Source organism: Euprymna scolopes, chromosome 37, assembly GCF_053919585.1.
Source record: "Euprymna scolopes isolate OS-2025 chromosome 37, ASM5391958v1, whole genome shotgun sequence".
NCBI lineage: Eukaryota > Metazoa > Mollusca > Cephalopoda > Sepiida > Sepiolidae > Euprymna > Euprymna scolopes.
This window is the reverse complement of record NC_136518.1, coordinates 57,385,646-57,403,293: the sequence shown is the minus strand read 5'-3', so window position 1 is coordinate 57,403,293 and position 17,648 is coordinate 57,385,646. Positions and strand designations below refer to the sequence as shown.

At 33.2% G+C, this 17,648-nt stretch overlaps 1 protein-coding gene across 13 annotated transcripts in view; it reads left to right on the top strand.

Moving 5' to 3' along the window:
• Nucleotides 1-17,648, top strand: part of LOC145261200 (endothelin-converting enzyme homolog) — a 662,230-nt gene that overhangs the window by 191,199 nt on the left and 453,383 nt on the right. The window contains exon 1 of one of the 13 annotated variants that reach the window (XM_080119538.1): nucleotides 17,227-17,381. The exons of the other annotated variants lie outside the window; for them this stretch is intronic. The gene's annotated coding sequence lies outside the window, so the exon portion shown is untranslated. Of the gene's footprint in view, nucleotides 1-17,226; nucleotides 17,382-17,648 lie in introns of those variants that run through there. 13 annotated transcript variants of the gene reach the window in all.

Here is a 17,648-nt window from a genome sequence, read left to right as displayed (position 1 = left end):
TTACATAGACATCACCACTTATCAAGGCTCAGAGGCCACTCGAGGATAAGGGTTAAAAAAATATTTTCTAGAAGAGATTTAGCCATACAAAGTTTCGATAACATTCATACCATTAGATGGATTGCATGACATGGCTTGATCAGCGATCATTGCATTTATGATCAATGCCAAACAAAAAAAAAACGTCAAACAAATCGAAATATCTTACAAATTTTTGATTTAAAAAAAAAAAAAAAAAAAATCATATCCTAAATTAAACCTCATAATACCAATGTATTCAAAAAAAGAATATTACCGAAGAAATTGTCTTTAATACGACTGCGCAAAATAATTGGTGTTCATGTTCAACAGTCTTTATTTTTATCAATCTTTACTGGTATGGAAGAGACACTTTGGTAATAGTCTCATCAGTAAGAGCTGTGTTCCTGAATGGTTTCGCATTCACCGAACCTTAAGTGCACAAATTTTTATTTGTGTTATCACAAAGATAATATCTATAAAAAGTGTCCTGGAACTATTGCTGAACCGAAGAAAGCTATTACCTTCTAATCATAGCAGTGCCAGGAAAGAATGTCGGCTATTGACAGCTTTGCACATCATATCCAGGTTTGTTTATCATTGAAGGGTGAGAAAACAAAGAATGTTGAATATTTATCACTGAAACTTGGCGGACAAGTCAGGCATAGACTAAAATTTACTTGTACCAAATATGGTTGAATTGCAGAAATGATTTTAAAATTTCAGATTCCATTTTATTTTATTATTTTTTTTTTTGGTGGGGGGGGGGTAGTCACTCCAATTATGTCATTTCTTGTTCTGATATCGAAACCTATCAACTTTATCAAAATATCCAACCAGCTTAATCTGTGTAATTGTACAATACATAAGGCATTAAGATCGTTTAGTTAACTATCTTAATTTTAAAAAGTAAAATACTGCTTCGTAAAATCTAATATACAATGGAAATGGTCATAATTTGTCAAAATTATAATTTTGTAATTTTTCTTGATGTTGACTTGGTCATATGATTTTTTAAAATAGGTTACTGTTAAGCTTTCTTCCTTAAAATATTGTCTGTAAATTTAACGCATTGATAAAATATTGCATTTATTTTCAAAATTACAACGAAGGGAAATATTTTTGATACAAGCTTTTTTTTTTTTTGCTGCCCAGGAATGATTTTTCTTTAGTAGTATAGGTTGGTTATTACATTACTAATTGAACCAAATTGTTATAAAACTATAATTTGTATTAATTTATTTTATTACAAACTATTATTCTCATCTTTATTAGTTCTTGATGAGAATAATAGTCCGCAGTAAAATAATTTTGATATAAATAATACTCATCTCAATAATGAATTCCAATTAAAAAAAAATATAAACTATAATTTGCTGTTAAAACAATGTATTAATCCATATTCATCAAACTATTCATATATATATATATATATATATATATATACACACACATACATATATATATATACATATAAACATATATATATATATATATATACATATAAACATATATATATACATATAAACATATATACATATACACATATATATATATATATATATATATACATACACATATATATATATATACACACACACACATATATATATATATATACACATACACATATCTATATATATATATATATATACATATATATATATATATATATATATATATATATATATATATATATATTAAAAAAAAAAAAAACGACTTTATTTGGGAATCTTAAGTAGGACGAGCCTGGTGTGAATGTTGTATTATGGTGACTGAGAGCTTTAGCTAGGATTAGCTTAGTCAAAGGTACGGTAACAAGGATGATTATAGACGCCCCCTGTCCATTTTTTGATTGGCCTTGTGCCTAATTTTATTTTGTTATTTTAACATTTTGTTCCCAAAATAAAATATATAAATTAAAATACTCCTGAACGTTCAATCTTTCAGCACATGAAGATCTACTAATACATCTAGTTAAAATTACTTTTATTTAAGTAGCAGAAAAAATGCGACCAGGGAGAAGATTATATAATTGTGAAAGAACTTGGTACAATATGCATTTAAAACAAAATTGCAAACTATTAAAATAATTTGCAACGCCATTGATAATTTTTATCTATTTACTTCAGTTTTTATTAACGGTTATGCTTGAATCAGATTCTGAAACATGGCATAAATCTATGATTATTTTTTAAAATTATTTTTTATTATTTATTTTTTATTATTTATTTTTTATTATTTATTTATTTATTTTTTATTATTTATTTATTTATTTTTTATTTATTTTATTTATTTATTTTTTTTACGGTAATATAAGTTTGATTCATAAGCCCAAAAAGCTCGGTTGGTAGAAGCTGTGACCTGATGGTTTTGATTTCTGGTCTTTGCAGTCACTTTATTTATTACAAATTTATTATTTACTATCTATATAATAATCTGCTTGCCCTTCCTTACTTAGTTCTTATGTTATGCTTTGAAAAAAAGCCAAATACAATCCTTGAAAGCCAAACTGTTTTAAAAAGGCCAAAACTTCCCTTTAATGTAAAAATGTGTGGCGGATGGATTATATAATTGCGAAGCAACTACATAAACAATGTGTTCAAATAAAAATTGTTTTGGACTATTAAAATAATTTTCAACGTCATTGATAATGTTTATCCATTTTTTTTATTTTTTTTATTATAGCTTATGTTTGATTTCATGTTTGGAAACATAATGTCATAAGTCTATGTCACGCCATGGCTGTATTTATTTTAATGTCTAACATTATTTTGTTTATGCTATAAAGTCCAAAGAGGTCATTTTATAGACAGTCAGATTTGAAATTTCGAGATTTCAGTATTAATTTCCCGTTATGACATCCGGTTTGTTTGTTGGGAAGTTGTAAGTCATTTTAGTTTTAGAAGAGAAAAGTGTTGCTACAAACAAAATGGCAGTATCAATCCAGAGAAGCTTTGAATTTTAAAAGCCTATGAATAGTTTCCCGTTGGTTAGCCAATCCATACAAGTCTTGAATTGTAAGAGTTTGCAGACGAAGAGCAAACTTCATTGTGTGGACACGAAAAATTATGTGCGGGAATTCTAAAAGATCCAGTATGTTTTATAGAGTGATTCCAGTTTCTGATTGGTCACTAGAAGTGTTGCTCCATTTGATTGGTCAGTTTCTATCACCCCTGTCTATAATAAAACCTTTCCAATTTTTTGTAATCATGCCCTCATATCGATAAGGAGGGGTCTCCTTGCTGCTTGGAGACTTGGGTAGAAAGTAAGTCAAGAACTTGTTCTTGACAATCGCTCTACCAAGTGCAGGGCCAGGAGCTGTGAAACTTAGGTACGCCGCCGGAGGTCCATCCTCCCAGGCCTTGCCACTTGGCTTTTGGGTGGGGGAGTAAGTTTATTGCTTGTTGCATGAGACTCCCTTACTGAGAAATGCCAATGGGGATGCCCAAACAATTTTTGCTTGGCCAGAGTGTTCTTCATTTAGGCGTGCTGCCTGGACGTTCCCCACTTACCAAGTATGTTACATCTACCCTCATTACTGAAAATATTTCAACAGGGAATTTATTTACTATCAATGCAAAACTTTTGATTTCCAAAAGTACTCAGGATCTTTGATATTTCAATACAAAGAAAAGTTCAGCAATGTGTTACCTTAAAAACAAAATGGTGACCGACTCGCAATTAGACTAATTTTTTTTTTTTTTTTTTTTTTGTGTTAATAGTGTCGAACATTTTAACATGGAATTGGATGAATTTTGAAATAATGATAAACATAAAAATCACAAGGACATTTTTAGGAACTACAAAGTGAAAAACATTTATCAGAATTTGTTCTCTGTATTGATATGCTATACTTAATGGCCTCCATTTGGTCTCTCGAGACAATGGATACTCCCTGTAAGAGTGCCTGCTTGAGTAATTTTGAAGCAAGAGTTTTGCAGTCCCAACCACACCAGAGTCAGCACTGCCTAATTCCAGTGGTAATGAATTCCTGGATGACTGGAAACTGTACCGAGATAGAGCACATACAGCACTTAGTATGGCCACCCATGTCTGTATGATTATGCTGTGTTCATATATTTGAATTCATTTTTATTTGAATTCATGTCTTAATATTAATGGAACCCTGTGAAGATTTACTGTTAATCTTTTTTTTTTTTTTTTTTTTTTTTTAATGGAAATCACTTCAGATAAGGTATGAAACTGCAACTTCAAGGTCAAAAACTTGCCAAAGATAAGTTTTTGATGGAATAGGTTCTGATTTAGAAAATGGCTATTCTGCCCTGTTTGTCAGAAACATTGCTCATGGAATGTGAGGACTAAAGGAAAAAAATAAGGGAAGCGAGAGTTACGATGCTGCCAAAAGTAAATTTCTCGAAGTAGATTCAATATTCTTATTCCGTCTGTTATGGCAATCATATATCCTCGCAGAAAATGGAACGGGTTAAGAGTTCGAATATGCAGCGCAGGTACTTGCTGCATATTTCGCGCCAATAATTTGGTCCAAAATGAACGATACACTTTCTTCAGTAGAGTTAGATAACACATTTCTGATTTATAGTTACCATGTAACGATGAAAAACAATCGCATATTGCTTGGAAAGAAGATAGCAACTTCTGATACATAAATATTCGATAATTACTGAGGAACATTTAACTTTAATGAATATTGACTTACATATATATACAAGACAAAATAGGACTCGTTGGGTAAGCTGTTGAGCTCAGGTTAAATTGCTTGAATCAGGAAAACATGAGTTTGCAAAGACGATTAAATTTAAAAAAAATGAAGAGGCAACATTAAAAATGAGATTTTTCCGTTCGCTATTTCTTCATACACATGCGTGTCATTTTATTGGTTTATATTTTTATTAGCGATAACTGAACGTATGGATAAAGCATTTTACCTAAATGCTAGATGGAAAGAGTCTTTTCCTTTTACCAATGTGATAGCACGTTGCAAAGAAAGTGATTCTTCTCTCGTTGTCAGAAACCTTGCTCATGGAATGTGAGGACTAAAGGATAAAATAAAAGCGAGAGTTACAAAGCTACTAATATAAACCCAAGGTCCACTTTCTACTCTCCTAAAATTTAAAAATAAATTTCTGTCAGGGTCAATCCTATTGAGAATAGCTCTACCATAAAACATAATTGTCCTTGTCAGCTAAATATCTATATGTTAATACAATAGCGTGTTATTTATTTTGTGTATCACGCTTACATCCGGGTGAATGTCGTTTAATTGTTATGGACTTCCATTTCTTGTAATAAATAATTTTACCAAGAATTCTCCGTAAGTTTTGGTTTCGGTTTCGATTCCAGCTGATGCACGCAAGTCGTATGGATATATTTTTTATTTTTGAAATCGCAACTTTATATATATATAAAAAAAAAAACAAAAAAAAAAACGATAGAACATTTACTTTATAATAATATATACAAAATCTGCAAGAATTAAAATATCGTATTTAAGCGTACATTACGACTGGGCTACGCCGGGTGTTTCTGCTAGCTTAGATAAATACTTATGCAGTTTTAACAAAAGAGCTACAATAATATCGGAGCGTCTCTATTTATGTTGAACATCTACAGAATGCCAACAGCAATATATTACATATGAATGAGTCCCCTATGGAATTTCCAGTTTCTGCTAGTTTAAATAAAACAAATATTTTTTCTTTTGAGAACAATATTTTTCTGTTTTCTTACTTTAAACAAAATAATTGTCAACAAAATATTTAAATTGATAACACCTTACCAAGAGCTTGAGATCTAAACCCACTGCCTAACATTCAAACATGAATTGGAATAATACATAGAAGATGCTGCCAAGTCTACTGGATTACTCCCCCCCCCTCCCAATCACTTATACACCTCTAAAATCATCAGAATACTGTTACTGCTCAAACCACTAGTTTATTCTCCTTTGACAGAGTACAAAAGTTTTTAAAGTTTTGCACTGTCTACTATGCTCACAGCCCTGTCCCATCACAAATGTGGCATTCCTGTGCTTATTTTACAAGTACTTCCACGGAATGTGTTCTGATAAACATACTGCGCGTGTACCTACTCAGTTTAAATATCGTCAATCAATCAAATCTAGCAGCAAAATCCCACCTTTTCATTGGAGAAGTTTCCAGATGCTGGAAAACTTTCTACTTCATTCGCTTATTTCCTAGAACCGTTTGCCCCCCTCCCTCATCCCACCGTTTCCTTGACTGTACCATACATGGAAAAATTTCAATGTAATGTGAACCACTATCTTGCAACACAACTTCCCACTTAGGATGTCCTTATAATTTTAACCCCTAACCACAGTAGCCCCTTGCACTTCACTAGCTTGTTTGAGGTGAGCAAAATAAAAAAAGAAATAAAAATGTAAATTTTTTTTAACCGTATTTACTTGTGTATAAGTCGATGTGCATTTTAAGACCAAAAATTGTGTCATTTTAGGTATTACCTGTGTACAAGTCGATTGTAGATTCTAGACAAATTAAATGGTCCGTCTCATGGCTCTTTCCGGCACAGATAATTTTTTTTTTTTTTTTTTTTTTAACCTATTATTGTTTCTCGGCATCCACAAGCAATAATACATTTTATTTACCCAAGTGTGGTCTATTCGATTTTCATATATAGAACCAACCCGCTGCATACGTACATGCAACGAACGCAAATGTTGCTAATTGGACATTCTGATCAATGGCATACTGTAGATTCCAGGCGCAGTTACTGTTTTTAGATGTAATTTATGTCACGTACCATAACATAAACGCATACATTGCATGAGCCGTAATATACCGTAATGTGGATGCATGCGTTAAGTGCCATTAGATAGTTGTCATTAAATGGTTAAAGCTTGTTGAACTTAGGGGAGAATGACATATCGTAAACACTACATTTCCTAACCTACTAAAAAAAAAACATATCACCGAATACATCATATTGTACTTAGCCCTATAGCCACGTCTAGAGAGTGAACATTCCGAGACGTATTCCAATTATTATTAAACCTCCCACTGAAAAAAAAAAAAAAATACATGTGCTTACATCCTGGCAAACACACTGCAGTGGGCTTTGAAAGGAGTGCGATTAATTACTAGGATTACTGGTATATACAGAATGCACAAACAAAATGGCGTTTTCTGTTATAATCGAGCGCCAAGTCGCACTTTAACATTTCCAAAAACATTACCTATGTATAAATCCCCCCCCCCCCCCCGAAAAAAAATTACCTTAAAATCGTCTCCCAGCAATTTGACTTGTACACTTGATATACGGTATTTAAAATTGTATTGTTTTAATCGACAGATCAGCAGAATTGAATTTTGGAACAATTCATTTTAAAATGGGTAAAATCAGAATTTATCAACAAATTAACCGCCAATCATCTTTTCTTATTGGATGATCTCATTTTTTTAAAAAATGTGTGAAAGATAACTCAGGCCAGGATAACAGCATATTCTTTTCATTGTTTTGACTCTCGAGTGTGTATCCATTAATATCTTATATGCTTTTATATAGAGTGATGTGGTTTTCGGTTGATTCTGTGTCGGATATATACTCGAGTTAAAACAATAAGAATATTCTGTTGCCATAGCTCGGGTGATAACATACATCCGAAATGAAGTGATTTCTATTAACTAAACTCTTAACTCTTTAAAAATAAACAAGTTATAGCCTGTTGACTTAGGGTGAGTGCTTTATGCCAAACTGATGGTTCAATATGATCGAATTTATTCACTTTGCATTGAATACTAATCCCTATTAATCCTTAACTGTACATTGAACAGACACCATAAGACAGTTCGTTGCACTTTATAACAAAAGCCCATACAAAATTTCAGTCTGATCGACTCAATTGTTTGAGAAAAAGCCGAATAGACAGACACACAGTAATATAAATTAGATGGGCCTTTGGGCCAAGATCACAGGGTAGTATCTGTTTTGATGCTACACTTCACTTTTCTGTCCTGTCAGTGAAGGAGAAGTCCTTCATGACCGAGATAATTTTTATCTTTGTTCTTATCCAGAGTGTCCCCTTTTGGGAGCTAGATTTTTTTTCATATTAACAATTGATTTTGTGTCTAACGCTGCCCTCGTGGGGAGGCAAGTAAATAGGAACATTAAGATGGGCAAAACGTGAAATAAAATTATGTATTTAATGCAATCACTAATCTATTGTTTTAAATATTTGGTTCGATTTTCAACAGCAAAATGTCTTATGTCTGTATGTGTATATACATTTGTATATACATGAATCACTCTTGAACTAGTTAAGCGATCATCATGAATTTTGGAATTAGACGTAAACATGGATGGTGTGGATTGTTTAATTTAATTTTATGCAAAGAGTGGAAGCCCCTTAAGAATACTGATACTTCTGATTTTTGTGAAATTTTAACAAAAGGCATTAGCATCAATTAATAAATGTTCGCCCAAATTTCAGTTTATTTGTGGTCCTGGATATGACCTTAAACTATATCCGATGGTGAGGCCTCAGCTTGCAGGCTTTGGGGAGTGTGGAGCCACCCTTTAATTGCTATTTTTGCCAGGTCCACTCTAACCCGGAGTGGTAGTACCTGTTATTTTTCTTCAAAATAACTGGATTCGACATTAAATAACCTGAAAACGGTTGATATGCCATAAAACAGCCAACCAGTTTATTTGTAGTAGTTCAAGTTTATTAATCCATACTATGAACATATCCTTAGATTTGAAAATTTGAGTATTTCAGATTTGCATTAAATTTGATTCGTAGTCATTAGATATCAATTAAAACTTTCTGAAATTCAATTTAATCTTGAGACCACTTAAGCCTTAAATCTGAGACACTTTTTAGAATGCAAATTAGAATGAGGATTCCAGGCATGAAGCATTATATGTTTATTTTTAATCTTCATAAGGGAACATAAATGTGATGTAAAACTGTGCGAGGAAGGTTACTTGTTCTGGAAGGGGTGTTCTAGTTTGAATATAAAGTTTAGTTCTGATATATTGGCTACTGGTGAATTGAGGACATGCGTTGCATGAAAATAAATGATATAAGAATTATATGATGTGTAATAAGAGTCTTAAAGATAGGCTTTGTCTGATGATTTTGCGAAATATTACGTTTCAACAGTATAGCAGATATGTAGAAAAGGGAAGCTTCAATCATATAATCACTTTAAAAGAATGGAAGAATTCTTGTAGAGGTAGCATGGTTGACATAGCAGGCTTAGTTCACAGGTCAAGGACAAGGAAAACATAGGAAGTGAGTTTTTTTTTTTTTTTTTTTTTTTTACATGGTGGTCACCACTTACCAAGGCCCGGAAGCCACTCAGGGATAAGGGTTATTGCAAGTACAGTACGTTAGTGTGAAGATTTAATGAAGTGTTTACTTAAGAGGGCGGTTCATTAGGAATTTGTTAATGTTGGACGTGAAGACATCCAGACATCCAAGTTGTAGTCAGGTGGGAAGCAGGCAGACGGAACAGTTCCACAGGCGTGCAGTTCTAAGAAAGAAGCTTTGTTCATGGAGAGTAATGTGTTTTACCTATAGCAATATATTTGGCAACTTTATTAGCTGTTCAATAATCCGTAGATGGTTGATATGCCGTAAACAAAACCAAACTAATATCTGATCCCCCTCCTATAAAACATTAACAGCAAACACTAGTTACAACTGTAGTTTCTTTCCTGCAACTGCTAGCCTGTTGAACTCTGTTCCACTGGCCTGTTTTCCAGCTGACTACAACATGGCTGTCTTCAAGTCCAATGTAAATAAGTTTCTGATGTCCCGCCCTCTAAAGAAATCAAATTCTACCCAATTTCTACCACTAATGATCATTATGCTGTTGTCTCAGTGACCCCCCTTATGCTTAACTTCTATCAAGTGATATCCAGGCTTTAATAAGCAGTGGCTCCTTTGTAAAAAAAAAAAAAAAAAAAAAAAAGACAAAAAAAACTAAAAACGTATCTTCTGTGTACTTAGAACTAAACAAACTGATTCTGACCTTTTTAAGCAATCGTTTCTAATCCTCTCACCATATTGTTCATCGCCAACTTACAATTTCATTTACCCTTATCCTCGAGTTGCCCTCTGGCTTTGAATAAAAAATGAGTCAACATTTATCAAAAAAAAAAAATGTTTAGCATGATTGGGCAGTATACAAACAAGGTCTACATAACTGATGCCTCTTTAATGTTGTGACATGTTGAGATATGTTTTAACATTTTCATCGTCTGTAGTGTTCATGTGTGTGGATATTTTTATAAGTGTGTATAACAACTATTCACAATGACAACTTAGTTTTTTACCAAAGGGACATATGATATTGTCAGTGGGATCACCAATAAAAGACATATCTTCACAAAGTTTCTCTTGTGCTTCCTGAAATTAAAGATGTTTTTTCATTCGAAAAGGGAAATGCCAAGACGTGAATTATATTTAAATATAATTATGTATTTCCATGCTGGGTCTCTTAGAGTTTGGGCACACTTCGTACAAGTATACATTTTGCTATTTCGCTCCTTTAACTTCCATGGGTGACAAGTCTCAACCTCGGAGCTAATACATGGGCTATTGAACTAGTCTCTTTGTGTATCTCTAAACTATCTTTTAACTCTGACCAAAGACACAAATCGGATGATCCACCTTTTGTCGTGTATTTTGCTCATGTTAGTTAACATTCTTTTCACCAAGCTAACATTTTGGAACTATTTTAACACAAGTAATTTTTATCCTAAAAACATATCTTTTACCTTGATAACATTCTTTCTAACACTATTTTAAAACATCAATAGTCATCATAACAATCTATATATCTATAAAAGTTAGTGTGTGATGACACTACTCAACCTATATACTCAACAAAATTTTGATCTACACACTTGAAATTTGATGTATAGGATATTCAGACATGTGGAAATCTTTTTAATCGATTTTAATCTGGAAAAAAGACTTCTAAGGGATCAAAATTGTAGAATTGGGGTGTGTGTGTGTGGGTCATTGGATATTTCTGTTTGCCAACTGTTTCGCAACTGTGCATGCATGAATCATCCACATGACAGATTACTTATGTTAAGAATAAGTATGTTTGAAAATACTTTTTTTAAAGATCATGTCCAACTGGTTTAACTATCGTACATGACTTGCTGTCTTTAGGTTTTGGTTTCGATCTCAGCTAGAGTATATATATTTTTTATTTAATTTTTTACTTGCAAGAGGTGAACTATTTTGAAAATATAATACTTGCACGCACGTTTTTTTTTTTTTAATTTTTTTTTTTTTACATGGTGATCACCACTGATCAAGGCCCAGAAGCCACTCGGGGATAAAGGTTATTGCATGTACAGTAATCAATGGGATAGTATCGTAGTAATAGTTAGTATTGGAGATTTGATAAAGTGTCTTACTTAAGGGGGTGATTCATCAGGAATTTGTTTATGTTGGACTTGAAGACATCCAAGTTGTAGTCAGGTGGGAAACAGGCAAACGAGAGAGAGAGAGAGAGTTCCACAGGTGTGTACTTCTAAGAAAGAAGCTTTGTTCATGGAATTTACATTTTGATTTAGGCACAGATAAAGAGTGTGAAAAATTACTGACAGTGGTTTCAGCTAAACTGGTGTTTTTTTTTGTGAAAGTCTTTTGTTCTTTCCGTTTTTCTTTCATTTTTAAGAATTTAATGCTATGTTTAATACCCATGGTATTTCTGTTCATAGTAAATAAGAATTCTGCATTAATTAAAATATGATCTTCATGCGTATTTTACGACTGGGTATGAGGATAGATTTGAAATGATGTTGCCCTCGATATTATCGGCATGATTGATGCAACATAATTCAAGTATACATGACAGGAATACAAGGTTAAGCAACAAAGATTATTCTCAGAACAATCAACAGAATTAGGGGGGAAACAACTTCAAACTCTCCAAGAAGTACAGAAGATTGAACACAAGTTTTCTTTTGGATTATAGATGATCAATAGTTAGAATGAACCCCCAGAATCGATTATCAATACCAAAAAATGTCAATGATTTTTCAGAAACGACTGGGGAAGTATTAGTTAGGGGTAATATTTTGTCAGACCTACAGTGTCAAGACTAGTCATAGAGAGCGTGTTATGTGCCTTTATGCAAAGTAGATGCGTTAGCTTGTCTATGACTTTCCTAGTTCTTATCTCCAAGATAAATGAAAGGAAATACTTTGGTTTCTAGGGAAAATATTATTTCAGTTGATTTTTATTTTTTGTCAATTGTTGTTGTGTAAGGTTTTAAAATTTGTTTATTTACCCCCTTCCGTAATCTTCAATGACCTCTTACTTGAGTTAGTTGACTTATAACTTGCATCTTAAAGTTTAAGGTAAACGATATTTTTAAAACAAAATTATTATTTTTTTTTTTAATTTTTTTTTTTTATCTTAAATAAATAAAAATATAATCTTGAAGACCTGACGTTGCTCGGGATTGAATGAGGATCACTACTATGTAATTTTCATAATCCTATATTACTTTGGCTTTACTTTTATTTTATTTTTTCAAAGGTAAAAAATTAATTCAGTCAGGATCAGCAGAAAAATATCACTGAAGAATTCAGATTCAGTATCTTTACTATTATATAAAAAGAACTTTGTGAGTTTGTTCCCTACGGGCTCTAAAACGGCTGGGCCAATTTATTTTTTATTTCACACGAAGATATTTGATGTATCTGGGAGTGTTCTTATTTTAGTTTTATACCTTTTGTTTTTTACTACCTTCTATCTCACCCCCTAATATAATCGATAGACAAGCTGAAATGTTGGAAAACTCTCTGAATTAGTCTTATATACATGGTTTAATTTTCATTAAAATTAGATATATGTATTCAAAATTTTAAGGGTATTCTGCCCCTATCGGTCGCTTAGAAATAAAGGTACATAGAAAGTAACTTATAGGTTCAAGATCATTTCAGTTTTCTACCGCAGAGAATTTTATACATAGGATTTAAATTTCATCAAAACATGACATGTGAAGTTTTGGGATAAATTGAAGTAAAAAAAAAAAAAAATCCCAAATTGTACTTTCAAGTCGCCTTTCAAAAAAAAAAAACAGAACTATTCTTACTCCTATGCCTTGTCAGCCAAAGTGGTCTTCAAAGTACAGGTCTATGCATGATTCAACACGTGAATGAGGGGTTTGTTTATGCTTGTGCGTCAGTTGCATGCTAACTTCAATCACGTGTGGGTTTCCTGATTAAAAAAATTTATTTATTGCATTAAAAAAAAAATCTGGTTGTAGAGGGTTAACACGTTGCAAAGTATCTTCATCTTTATAAGCGTGTCTTCATCACTTAATTTACAACCTCAGGATAAGAAAACCCGAAACTACTTATTTACCTCCCCCAACCCTAACTCCCGGAAAGTTTGGTGCGTTTTTCTCCTGTTTTCATGGCTTGATTTATGTCCGATTCAGAAATCATTTGTTCATATTTTATAAATCTGCTGATTCTTTTATTGGCATTGGTTTCTCGGATATCTGAACAAATTATGCTTTTTTTCAAGAAATTCTGGGTCGGTACGATTCTTGGGTTCTGACTGAATAATTTTGTAGTTTCTGTATTGTTAAATATCTATGCATATGATGGTTGTATCGATTAGTTTCCTCGCTGTAAATCCAATGAAACTCGCATGATTATTAAAGAGTGCTCAATGCAGGACAGAGCTTGTATATCGTCTGTTTATTATACAAACATTATTGGTTACATATGTGCATAGATGGTTCAGTGGAATCCCAAGTCAAGGATAATCATCAGACCAAAAAAGAATAGATCCTTTTTTTGTCTGAAGTGTTATTCTTGAATTGCGATTCAACTGAAACATGTATGCACATATGTAACCAATAATTTTTGTATAATAAACAAACTATATCGTTAAATATCCAAAGATTTTACCTGCTACATTTGGAATTTTGATTCAAATCCGTCAAAATAAAGAGTGAAGTACATTCTATTTAGTTATTCTTTTTAGAGTACAGACATTTATAATTTTATTAACGTTATATATATTGTTAGTGTTGCCATTCTTATTGTTATTGGCATTGGTTTCTCAGATACCTAAACATGTGCTCTTTTCAATAAATTTTGGGTCGTTAGGATTCTTGGGTGCTGACTGAATAACTTTGTAGTTTGTGTATTGTTAAATATCCCAAATACAGCATAATCACGTTGACCACTGGCCTAGTGGTCTTCTCGTGGCAAGACGGAGTTATCACTGAAAATTCAAAGAGATTCAGTATCTTTACTATTATATAAAAGGCACTTTGTAAGCTTGTTCCCTATAGACTCTGAAATGGCTGGGCTGATTTTTAATTAACATTTTTTTTTTTTTCAAATTTCACACAAAGGTACTTGATGTATCTGGGAGTGTTCTTATATAGGTTTTGTATCAGAATACCCTTGATAAGTATCGATATTTGAAAAATAAGATAAAAGAAGTAATTTTGATGAAAGTTAACACTTTTATACAACCTAGCATCATGAGTGCATTTGAGAAGTTTTATCACTGCACATACATAAAGGCCCAGCGTATAAAATCGACTGTAGATTCTTTTATAAGACAGGGGCATGTTTGAGATGAATGTTTCTTTTAAGAGCACAATTAAGCCATGGTTTTTGGATTTTAAACTTATAATGACGCCATTATGTACACATAATTTTATAAAATCAATAGTAGATTCTCTACAGTGCAATGTAAATTACAATTTATTGTGGACTGTCACTGCGGAGAGGAATGTGAAACTTTCTCTCGGTATATTGCGGGGAAAGGAGTCTCTAACTAGAGCAGGTAATCAATTGATTTGATTAAAAAAAAAAAAAAAAAAAATTGGTGATTTTGTTGATAAAAGTATGAGAAGATGAAATATTTGTTGATTCTCATTCAATCCCGGACAATGTTGAGTTTCCTTACTAATATTTTATAAAACAGTTCTTGTATCTGATTATCACTCAGTCATGAATGAAATCATCCAAATCTTGTCATATGCCAAAAATTATTGCAACATCTTTCTAGAAAGACATCTCTTACAAGAGGGATCATATGAAGGTTGCCAACATCAGAAACGAAAGTGTTTCTGTCTAACAAATTGGATTTGAACTTATCACATCTAGGTTGGCAGTACGTGACGTTAACCACTTAGCCACCATCACATCTCAAAATGAAACCTATTGTTATTGCTCTACCCAAATCTGTCTTTCACGCTTGGCATATTAAACGAAATAGAAAACAATAGTATAATTATTAATATGATTTCCAGTATATTTGAAGATGGAAGAAAATTGGAGGAAATTCATATTAATGTCATTAGTAATACTATTATCAGTATTATTAATAGCAATATCATTCTTTTTCTTGTGCATTAATGTACGACAGGATAAGTAGTAATTGACTTTTCTCTTCGCTTCACAGGCTTGGTCCAGGTTAATGTCAGTTTTACAGAGGTCTTTGTGCATGGCATCTGCCCATCTCCTTATCGGCTTTCCTTTCTGTTGCTTCTTGACAATTTACTATATAAAATAACAAGTTTTGTGACTGTTCGTCGTCGCTACATATCCAAACCATTAGAGCTGGTGTTCTTTCAGCTTGCCATTGATTGCAGTGTTGTAGCCACTTCAGATGTCTTCATTACATATATGGTTAGTGCAACGAGTCTCTCAAGTCTTGTAGATCTTTGATTTTAGACAGTCGCTGATCTTGTCTTGTGGTCATATAGAATGGTGGTGGTGTGTTGCTTGAGCCACCTTGCATCGAAATAATTTGTAGATGTGTGTGTTCATGGAAGATTCTGTCTGTTAACTTGGATAGTGCCATGTTCGTTTTTAGCGGTAGTTAAGTATTCACTCTTCCTGATGTTTAGCTTTACAGAACTGGACTTACAGGTCAGGTTTAGTCTTTGAGGACAACCGGATCATCTGCATACGAGAGTGCCTAACGCATAGGCCAATATAGGGCCTTGCTGATGGTGTACATGACATGAAGAGCAGCGGAAAGAGGGCCTAGGCTTGGTCTACCTCAACCATCATGTGGAAGTCTTTGAACATACTACAAGTGGTTCACACCAGACTCTCAGTTGTCGAGTCAACTGACTTTGCTTATCAGCTTTTTTGGGACACCATGGTGTTTAACCACACATTAGATTACATTGTGTGGCATGCAGTTGAAGGTGTTTTCTATGTCTAGCAAGACAATATGATTGCCCTAGTTTGAAATATCATTTACCATGGTATCTCTGTTACCCGAGTTTGAAATATCATTTACCATGGTATCTCTGTTACCCGAGTTTGAAATATTGTTTACCATGGTATCTCTGTTACCCGAGTTTGAAATATCGTTTACCATGGTATCTCTATTACCCGAGTTTGAAATATCGTTTACCATGGTATCTCTGTTACCCGAGTTTGAAATATCGTTTACCATGGTATCTCTGTTACCCGAGTTTGAAATATCATTTACCATGGTATCTCTGTTACCCGAGTTTGAAATATCATTTACCATGGTATCTCTGTTACCCGAGTTTGAAATATCATTTACCATGGTATCTCTGTTACCCGAGTTTGAAATATCATTTACCATGGTATCTCTGTTACCCAAGTTTGAAATATCATTTACCATGGTATCTGTTACCCAAGTTCGAAATATCATTTAACATGATATCTTTCTCTTTCTCACCTTAGTTTGAAATATCATTTAACATGATATCTTTCTCTTTCTCACCTTAGTTTGAAATATCATTTAACATGGTATCTTTCTCTTTCTCACCTTAGTTTGAAATATCATTTGCCAATGTTGCCCTGTTGCCTTAGTTCAAAATGGTTTTTGCTTTGGTAAACGTGCAAGTTTTATCTGATGGCTGCCAGGTTTTGTTATTAACGTTAAGTCGTTAGCATCAAGATGTTTTATTAGTTTCCATTCTTTATGACTGCCTTTAATCTAAGCGATGATGTAACGACGCAGTTGAAGAAATTTATGATATTGACAGGCGGATTCTTGAAATGCGATTTGATTTCTGCTAAAGAAAATAAAATGCCTTCATAGTGATGGCCACTTAATAGTTTTAGTGTTTGTGTATTTAGTTTCTAGCATTGCGATGAAACGCAATTCAACGGTAGGGAAGAGGGAGAAGAGGGTAAGCTATTGGCTATTATCCAATTCTCTCTAATTTTGTAATCTTTGCCCAACCCCCGTTCTTTGCTTGTGCACGTACACACAGACACCTGCTTAGTGCTGTGGTTACAGGTTTTTGTTAGCTTCTGTGAAAAGAAAAGTGCATTACATTTCAAAACCTTCTCGTTTGGAATTAGGTGTTCTCGGCTTTTTAGTTATAATCTCATATTATTGATGATTGGTACGTTGCTTATTTGAATCTATTTATCTCTTCTCTGGTTCCTCTTTCCTGCTTCTCTTCCTTCTCTCCTCTTTAGCTCCTACACTTTCTTTGTTGTCTCTCTTCTCTAGCTCCCCCTCTCTTCATTGTCTCTTTTCTCTTTAGCTCCCCTCTTCTGTAGCTCCCCCTCTTCTCTTCTGTAGCTCCCCCTCTTCTCTTCTGTAGCTCCCCCTCTTCTCTTCTGTAGCTCCCCCTCTTCTCTTCTGTAGCTCCCCCTCTTCTCTTCTG